Below are 9,471 nucleotides of genomic sequence, written 5' to 3'. Positions count from 1 at the left end.
GGGACCCTGGGTACGTAGTCGTGTAGCTAGCTCTTGCTGTCACCCATGCTGCCGCAGATTCACTGTATTGTTATTCCAGCTAGCTCGTGTATGTCTCCATGTGCTGCAGTCACACCTCTGATTGCCATGTAGCAGTACCGTTAGGCTCCTAAATCAGTTAGATACTTTTGAAAATTTACCGTATGCTTTCACCGGTGATTAACTCCCTGCAAAGGACTAGACACGTATTAAAAAACCTATTGACTAGAATATACACTGGGTGCCAATATGTCAGCATTTACTTACAGTGACCCCCCCCGAGATGTCTGAGATGCCATGGTTGTTCTCTATTCTAAATATTGGGGGGATATTGTGGTGTCTCAGAGGCTATTGCATGGTCACTTTCCATGACATTTTAGTGGCAATCACTATAATAAAAATGTGCCTGATCATATCCCCAAATTCTATGCATTGAGGAGACTTTCCTTGCTTGGAGTTCTATGTGTAAAGAAAGAGGGCAGCCACTATCTTCAGCAGCATTTCTTCTGTCCATGGACCAGGGATCTCTGGCAGGTTGGTTGGAGGTCCAGGGCTGCAGTGGATCATCAACCTCAAAGTGGCTGTTTGTCCTGGACCCATACCTGTGATGGAATAGTTTGGTGAAGAGATCCTCCCATTCTTGTGATCAGCTCCAAGGTGACAATATAAGGCAGTTTTATAAGGGAAGGGATTCTACAGAAGAAAAAAAGTACGATTGGCCAAAAAATTATTGATGGGAGTATCTCAAAAGGTTCAGATATGGACTGGATAAGGCCCAAATAGTGCTATTTCTGCCAGATGGGCACGGCCACACTCAGGAAAATTAGAAGAAAATACCTTTATCCCAATTCTATGTGCCCTTCAAAGCTGTTACGAGAATATGGTTGTGGTTATACTCTTTGATTTACTTTTCTGTACTTTTCCCCTTCAATCCATCTCCACCAGGACTACCTCTAACATTTGATACGTACCCAAGAAACTTTCAGACAGCTGCCATTTTGAAAAACCAACCTGCTAGAGAAATGCCTCCTCCTTTCCCATCAAATGTCAATTTCTCTCCCAAAAGTATCCTGGCCTGTGGCCTATGATAGACAGTTGTGATAGACCCAGGCCAGTTGGGTACAGCAGAAAGCAGATATACTGGCCACTGGATTAACAGTTTTCTGTTCCCTGACTGACCAGAGCAGAGGCTGCTCCATGCTAATGAGAACACCTGACTCCAATTAACCTGAAAAGAGTCAGGTGAGGCCATTAAGCTAATGTGACCACCTGACTCTAATTAAGGCCCTGCTGATACTATAAAAAGGACTCACTCCAGTCTGGCAGAGAAGAGCCAGAGGAGAGGAAGTGCGGCTGAAGGGCTGGTTAATGAAGACACCCTCAAGTTTTTGATAAGGGAGCCCTAAGGTAAGGGTGAAGAAAAGAGAAGCAGGAGAGCTGTGGGGAAGGGACCCAGGGAAATGTAGCAACTCTGGCAGTGAAAGGTTGGCTGCCAACAGCTGCTACCATTTGGGTCCCTGGGCCAGAACCCGGAGTAGAGGGCAGGCCCCAGGTTCCCCCCCATCCCACCACTACAGGAACATCTCCTGGAAGGGGAAGTCAGGCCCCTGTCAGGATAGGAGGCTAAACTGTTCTAAAACAAGCCCCTAGGGACAACAGAGACTGTGGGAGTTCTCTCACCAACCTCCTTGCTGGCCTATGATGAAAAGGGCTCAGTAGACTGTAACCCTGGCCCTAGAGAGAAAAGGGCTATGTGGAGGGTTACAGTGAGCCACTGAGGCTAGCATATACCACCTAGAAGTGCAGGACCCACGGGGGCAAGGTCAAAGCTCTGCCACACAGTATACAGCACTGATCCAGTGACTGTTTTTAAAATGCAATATCTCATGATGTGTCAGGGCTAGAAATGGGAACCAGTAGACAGGCTATTTGTGTATGTGTACCTGCAAGTGTGCAAGTGAGTGAATATGCATGTAGAGACAGACACACTCAGAATCACTTCATTCCCCACTGGAATACAGCAGTGAGCTGAATTTCCTTGGGTATAGTATATAAGCCTCCCCCCCGCCACCCCTGTCTAGAGGTGACCTTTTTAAATATTGCTTCTGGTTTAGAACAATGGATTATTCCCTTCAAAAGTTCCGTCCTGAATTGCACAGGCCACCTGGAGAATTGTCACAGGTCAGATGAAGATATTAATCTAATGCTCCCAGCTGTTACTTCAGATATAGGTTTCCTTCCCTCATTGTAAAACTAAGGTGGACCCTATATAGAGGGGGGGGGGAAATCATCTTTAATGTTTAACTTAAGTTCTGTGGGAAGCATATTATATATGAATGTGAGCAAATCAGAATTTCCTTGATTGTCTGGGATGACAAACCTCACGCACCATTCGTGAGTTTTCCAAATATTCAGTATTCTCTGCCAATCCACCTTTCATCAGTTTTCTGATTTAAAGGGTTTGCTCACAATTGTTCTTCATGTCCTCCAGTGATTTCATGTGTTGATTTGTTTTCTCGAGTTTGCCTTCTAGCTTACTTCACTTGGAAGTGATACCTTTTGTTTTTGTTCTCCAGGGAAATGATTCTTATGTGTGATCATATTAGTATTACTGAGAATTTCAGACACTTCCTTTCATGGAATCCCTTCTCTCGATGACAAAGAGGAAACTGCAGGAAAGGGAAAGCCCTTTTTTATTCCTCTGGGAGATATGGGGCTTAATAAAGTCTTTCTTCTCTGGTTTGTTATTTGCCTTGAGCATTCTATGCTTATCTCAGGATATCCCTGCTCTGAGCATCATTACTATTGTTACCATGATGGATAATTGAAAGAATTGCTTTGCCATCACAGCTGTAGCAAAGGGGAATGAATTTTCCATAAGGCTCAACTTTGCTGAGGTTACCATAACAGGGCTCATACCTTTTAACCTACCCTAGCATTGTTTGCCTTTTTGGTAGCCTCAACTGGGGTTCAGTGCTAAGTACAGTACTCAGAGATGTAACAAAAAATTTCCTCCCAAACTACCCCAAATAATTTACAGTTTAAATAGAAGATGAAAGACAACGGGTGGATACAACCGCACACAAGGTAACCGTGAGACGATTAGTGTAAAAAAACAGCAGTCATGATGGGTCCAGCCATTGTCAAGTATTTTGACATCAGTGCTGCTTTGCAGTGTTAAATGATGTATTGGTGGTGTATTGTGTAGTCAGGGCTTGATCCAATTTTTACTGAAGTGAATGGGAAGACTCCCATTGACTTCACTGGGTTATGGCTCATGCCTTTAGTTTGTAAAAACCAGACTCCTAGCCAAAGCTCCCAGAGAACAAGCCATTCTGTGCCCAGGCCCCTCAAGCCCAACCCTCCTTTATTTTTGGCTACATGCGAATGGGGTGTTGCTGACATTGAGCGGATTCTCTATACTTTTTTGCTTATTGTTGGATCCATCGTCTCTGAACAGAGGATCCTGTGGATCCTTGGTTGATGGGAACTTGGGAGAAGGAGCCACTTCTGCTGCATAATGCTGTCCTTCAGCTCCATCCTGCAAAAGCCCCTTCATGGGTGCTCGTAGCTTTGGGTTCCTCCAGCCCCAGAACCAGATGCGCGCGCGCACACACACACATATATTAACAGAGCTAGTCTGAGTGGACCGGTCAATCAGCACTCTCAAGCTGACCCCTTATATGTCCCTGGAGTCAGTGGGCTGGGTCAAGCAGGATTTCCAAGCTGCCACCCTTATATGCCGCAGGTACCGCCCTGAAATAGAGTAAGCCTGAGCAGGCTGGGGTGAACAGCACTTCCAGGCTGCCACCCTTATGTGCCCCTGGACTCAGCGGACTGGATCAAGCAGCACTTTCAAACTGCCACCTTTATATGCCCCTGGACTCGGTATGCTGGGTCGAGCAGCACTTCCAAGCTGCCACCCTCGTATGTCACAGGTTCAGCATGTTCCTAACCCCACTTTCACGTTACATTTTTAGGGTAGTAACCCACTTGATGAGCAAACCCCACAGTATTTTGGGGCGCTACAGGGATCTTTAGCTTAGGGAAGAGTAGTGTTGCTGCAGAGTAAATGGGAAAGCTAAAACCACAAAAGAGTAAAGTTCAGAGAGAGAGAGAGGGAGGGAGGGAAGCAACCAGCTTAACCATAAAAGTTACTTATTGAATAATAGTGATAACAAGACAAGGAGAGCCTAAACAAGCGTAACAGGTACATTATAAAGATTACAAAAGTCATATATAGAAAACTATACCTGATCAAACAAGTCAGGGTTAAAAAGTTATACTTGAAGTAGAAAAGAAAAGAGAGAGAGAAATGGGGTTCACCACTCCCTGAAGCTTGAACTGGTTGGGGTTCCCAGGTGATGGTGTTAGCTCAGGGCCCTGAGTGCTGGAGACAGACAGAGCTCCCAACCTGATCAGTCAGGAGAAGATGAAGTCCCAGTAGAACTGATGCAGAGTTTGGATCCAGGGATCAGAACACTTACTTGAGTGTGGGTAGGGTTTTTTTGTAGGGAAACAACAATGGTTCAAGGGAGAACACTAGATTTGTTTATGGGTAAACTGATGACTCAAGGGTTTTCTTTAGGCTAGACAGTAGGAATTGATCATTCCTGGCTATGGGTGGTGTTCCTTCAAGGGAGCTCACAATGCAATTAGGCAGCTTCAGTATTTTGGATATCAATCAGGATTCATTACTAGAATTGGTCTGATAACTGCTGAGCTCGGTGTGTGCAGGCATAGGTTCATTAACATCTGGAGCAGAGATCCCCATGATGCAGTGCTTCCCTGCTTTTCTGATCCCAGAGTTCAGTGTGGTTCTTGTCTTGGAATCTCTGTTCTCCATTCTGTATGCTAATGGAGATGTCTCCCTGTCCCATTTTTGATGCAGATGACGCTAGGGGAGTTGCCTTGTCAGGAGGGGTTTAGGTGGGTCTCCCACTGCCTTTTCATTGCTTTCTGTAAGTTTTTCCTCTGATTGGTTTTGGTTCAAGCAGAGGCTGGGGAGGAGTGTCCTTCATGAGTCAGACAGGCTGGATACTGCGAGGGTTCCTTCTCCCTTCTGTGGACCCTCCGCACTCCAGCCCCACATGGATTCTGGGAGAAACTACTCACTGGATTGTTTTAAAGTGACACTGCCCCCTATTAAGGGGCAGCAGGAAGATGGGGTAGTGTGGCTGTGTGGAGACAAAGCATCCCTGAGTGAAATCCAGTCACCTCTGGGGAAGTGCTCAAGATCTATGTGAATCTCAAGGATTCACAGAGTTTGGTGTGCATGCTGACTGGGAGAATTAGAAGGAGCATGGAGAGCTGTGGTAAGAACTTGAATGATGACAGTAAAGATGTGCAGCTGATTTTAAGTGACAGTGAAGAGAATAGACCTGCATATGGGTTTGGAAAGTGTGAGACTCCTTTTGTGGAGTTTGGAGCATGGAGTTTGCTTCTCCCCAAGCAGGGAGTTTGCATCCTGGATCCACTGTGTCCCTTAGATCAGTTTACTTGTGTTTTGGTGCTTCATCCTAGCCCCTTGCCTGTGAGGGCTTTCCACCGAGTGGCAGGGCTCCATTAGCTGTATTAACTCTTGAGTGGGTTCACCAGAAGGCAAGATCACTGTCCCTCCCCACTCACCGATCTCCAGCCTTAATGAGAGTCATCTGCAGGGCCAAGGGAACAAGGTACAGTCACATAAGGAGCTGGCTAAGATGCAGGCAGTTGGAGAGCCATGGTTGAAAGATTCCCCTGTGTGTGAGGATTCTCAGGGAATGATCTGACCCCAAGTTGTTTCAATGTGGAAGGTGATTAGTGATTAGACTGACAAAGGTATAGTTGTTTGCAGTGATGTTGTAGCCTTGCTGGTCCCAAGAGATGAGGGTGCAACTTGAGCGATGTAATATCTTTTATTTGACCAATGGCTGCTGGTGAAAGAGACAATCTCTCAATCTTCAGAGAGTTCTTCTTCAGATCTGGGGAAGGTAACCACGGTATCCAAGCTAAATACAAGTTGAGACAGAAGCATAAGGGGTTCGTTCACACATGCTGAAGGAGATCACTTAAAATTAAGTGGGCAATTAAGGGTTACCAGGCAATAGGATGTGTTACAAATTGTTGTAATTTGTAATGAGTGTCTCTGTTAAATCCATGTTTTTTAGTGTTTTAACAGTTGTGAATGTAAGCTCCCAGGCTCATCATTTGAAGGTGTTGTGCAGTTTTACTTTGAGGATGAGGACTGAGAAATCAGATATGGAATCATTGCTTTGTGAAAAGTGTTTGCCCACAGGCAGAGGTGAAAGTAAGCCAGTACGCTTCTTGCCGGTGCGCTGTACCGGGGCGGCCCGACTTCCCCAGGCAGCAAATTAAAGGGCCTGGGGCTCCCAGCAGCGGCTGGAGCCCAGGCCCTTTAAATTGCCACCAGAGCCCCACTGCTGGAGCTCTGGGGTAGCGGCGGCAGGGCTTCGGGGGTTATTTAAAGGGCCAGGGCTCCCACTGCCTCTACTGCCCTGGGCCCTTTAAATAGCCGCCGGAGCCCCACTGCCACTACCCCAGGGCTCCAGGAGCTATTTAAAGGGCTGGGGCAGTAGAAGCAGGGGAGTCCTGGGCCCTTTAAATAGCCTCCAGAGCCCTGGTGTAGTGGCGGGGATACGGGGGCTATTTAAAGCGCCCGGGGCTTCCACTGCCTCTATGGCCCTGGCCCTTTAAATAGCTGCCGGAGCCCCGCTGCTGGAGCCCTGGGGTAGCGGCAGCAGCTGTGGGCTCCGGCAGCGGTTTAAAGGGCCCGGGGCAGTAGCAGCGGCCAAGCCCTGGGCCCTTTAAACTGCTGCCAGAACCCTGGCTGCTGCTGCTACCCTGGTGGCGGAAGGGGAGGGCACTTACTGGTACAGGGTGGGCCGGGGCTGGCTCTGAACCCCTCATCCCCGCCCTTTCCGCCCGAGGCCCCACTCCTTCCGGGGGCCAGAGCCGGCCCCAACCCAGCCCCGTAGCGGTAAGTCCCTATTTCTACTTTCACCCCTGTCCACAGGTGATATGATGGTTTTGTCTTTTATTATTTTGCTGAGTGAGTTCATTTGAGAGCATAGTGGTTGTGTAGTTTCACCCAAATAAAAGTACAGTTGTGTTAAAGGAACACAGAAAATATTTGAAATTACAAAACATCTACATGTCTGCACTCCTTAAAAAAGAAAAAAAAAACAATGAATCCAACTTATAACAACTTCGGCTTTAAAAAAATATTGCTTGAGCGCATATGTCAAATTTTAGTCCAAAGCCAATATTTATAACCACGTTATAAATCTTGAAAGCAAGGTTTTATAACAAAAATACTGATATACCCCCCTCAACCCCAGCAATGCTAGTGGCAGCTGCTGCTGTGGCATGGCTTGAAAAAATAATGTGTATAGACTATTAGAGGGATAGCCGCGTTAGTCTGTTTCCACAAAAACAACAACGAGTCCATGCATCTGAAGAAGTGGGTTTTTTACCCACAAAAGCTTATGCCCAAATAAATCTGTTAGTCTTTAAGGTGCCACTGGATTCCTTGTTGGTTTTTTTGTATAGAATAGTTTGTGTTAATTACTCTTAAACCTGTTAGTATGTTATACCTGGCCAAATGTTTAGAATTCAGCTTTCTGCAACAGAAAAATGGTGTTTAGTTTTTTGTCGGGAATGGGTTTCTGAAAAAGGAAAAGAAAGATTAGACAGTATAATGATTTCATGGTTTCTGTGCTAGAAACAACCCAATTAAATTCCTGACATCATCAGTTTTGTTAGTAAATAGTAACCATAGAAGCAGAAGAGTCTTGCATCTCATTATATCCAGCATGGGGTTTCAATGCAAGAGCCATTTGCCCTAGTGTGGAAGTCTAAAAACAAAGGAAAAGTATGGGACACAGATTTTTCCCCCCACTGAGCCAGAACATGGTACTGTAAGAATATCTTTAATTAATTAGCAGAACTTTAGTGTAGAGCAGTGAGTTTCTTTTACTGATTTTAATAAATAGCAGCATAGTACACAGAAGAAATTTAACCAGGAAAAGGTGAGAGAATATATAAATATTAACATAGGACTCCAAGAAATATACTATTATACATAGTATCTAAAACCAAATGCATATTTGAGATGTAGTTTGATTTGTGACCCTGAATAAAAATTGCAGGAACAGTGAGATCCAGCTGTGTAAATCATATGCTACACCTGTTTCAAACTGTAAAAAAAAATAATACCCAAATAAATCTAGGATTTTTTTTTATGTCCTGGCAGTGAGGCAGATTTAGAAAAGTGTGGATTAGCATGCAGACAGCAAATATGGACATAAAGGAAACAGAGTCTCTCTTGCAAAAAAAACTTTTCAAAATTACTCTATGCCACTCTTTATTTAATATGAGATGTACAAGTTAGTTCTTTATTTAAAAACAAACAGAATGCCAACAAGTGAACCATATTCTGTCTCACACACACACACACACACCATTTCTGTTTTTAAAGGAAATAGGAAAGAATCAATGAAAGAAAGCAAAATCTGCTCATAAAAGGAGAGCAACCTTAGGATTTTGAATAAGACAGATAACTGTATTGCATGATAAATATAAAATACACTGGACCCAATTGTCCTTTGACTTAGATTCTGATTCTGCAAACACTTACGCATGTTCTTAACTTTTGCAAGTAGTGAGTTAGAATGACTCTAAAATTAAGCACATGTGTAAGTGCTTGCAGCATTGGGGCCTTACACTATTGATTTGAGTGAGGTTTTGTACATGCCACTAATAAATTTTAATTAATCAAATCATCATGAGCTTGTTTACAGTGACATAAACATGAAAATCCACCAGTCTTGGGGTGGAGGTGGGTTGGGGTGTGGGTGAGGGGCAATTATCCTTCAGTAATTGAATCAAACAATAATGTTGGGTCATATTGTGGCATCAGTTTCAATGGGGAGTTCAGCTGTAAAATCAATGGCACAGTATGGATCGTTGTTTTTATTACATTACTCATAATGCTCTGCTAGTTGCATAATAATATAGTCTCTAGGGTACAGAGACATAGCACAGAGGGCTCAGAAACCCCAACAAATTTCAGTCAGCATTGAAGATAATCATTCCACAGAGAAGGAGTAAAATTAAGCCATTTTCTGATAAAGTGGCCACCTCTAAATGATTTTCTTTAGCTATATGGACCTGATCCAAAGCCCATAGTCTTCAGTGGACTTTGGGTCAGAGGCTATATTTAGCAGTTCTTTGTATAAAGTGCAGTGGTTTCATAAGACTTTACATTTAGGCTTTTCCCATTGGGCCAGATTCTGCTACACATACTCATAGTGAGTAGCCCGTAAATCAGTGGAAATACATGAATACAGTATTACTTAATGTGAGCATGGGTGTCAGAATCTGGCTCTTATACTTTAGACAGCTTTTTAAAAGCAAGTATTCATGTTCTTAACTCTGCATGCAAAAAAAAAA

The sequence above is a fragment of the Trachemys scripta genome, chromosome 9 (assembly GCF_013100865.1).
Source record: "Trachemys scripta elegans isolate TJP31775 chromosome 9, CAS_Tse_1.0, whole genome shotgun sequence".
Lineage (NCBI taxonomy): Eukaryota > Metazoa > Chordata > Testudines > Emydidae > Trachemys > Trachemys scripta.
This window is presented reverse-complemented; position numbering follows the sequence as displayed.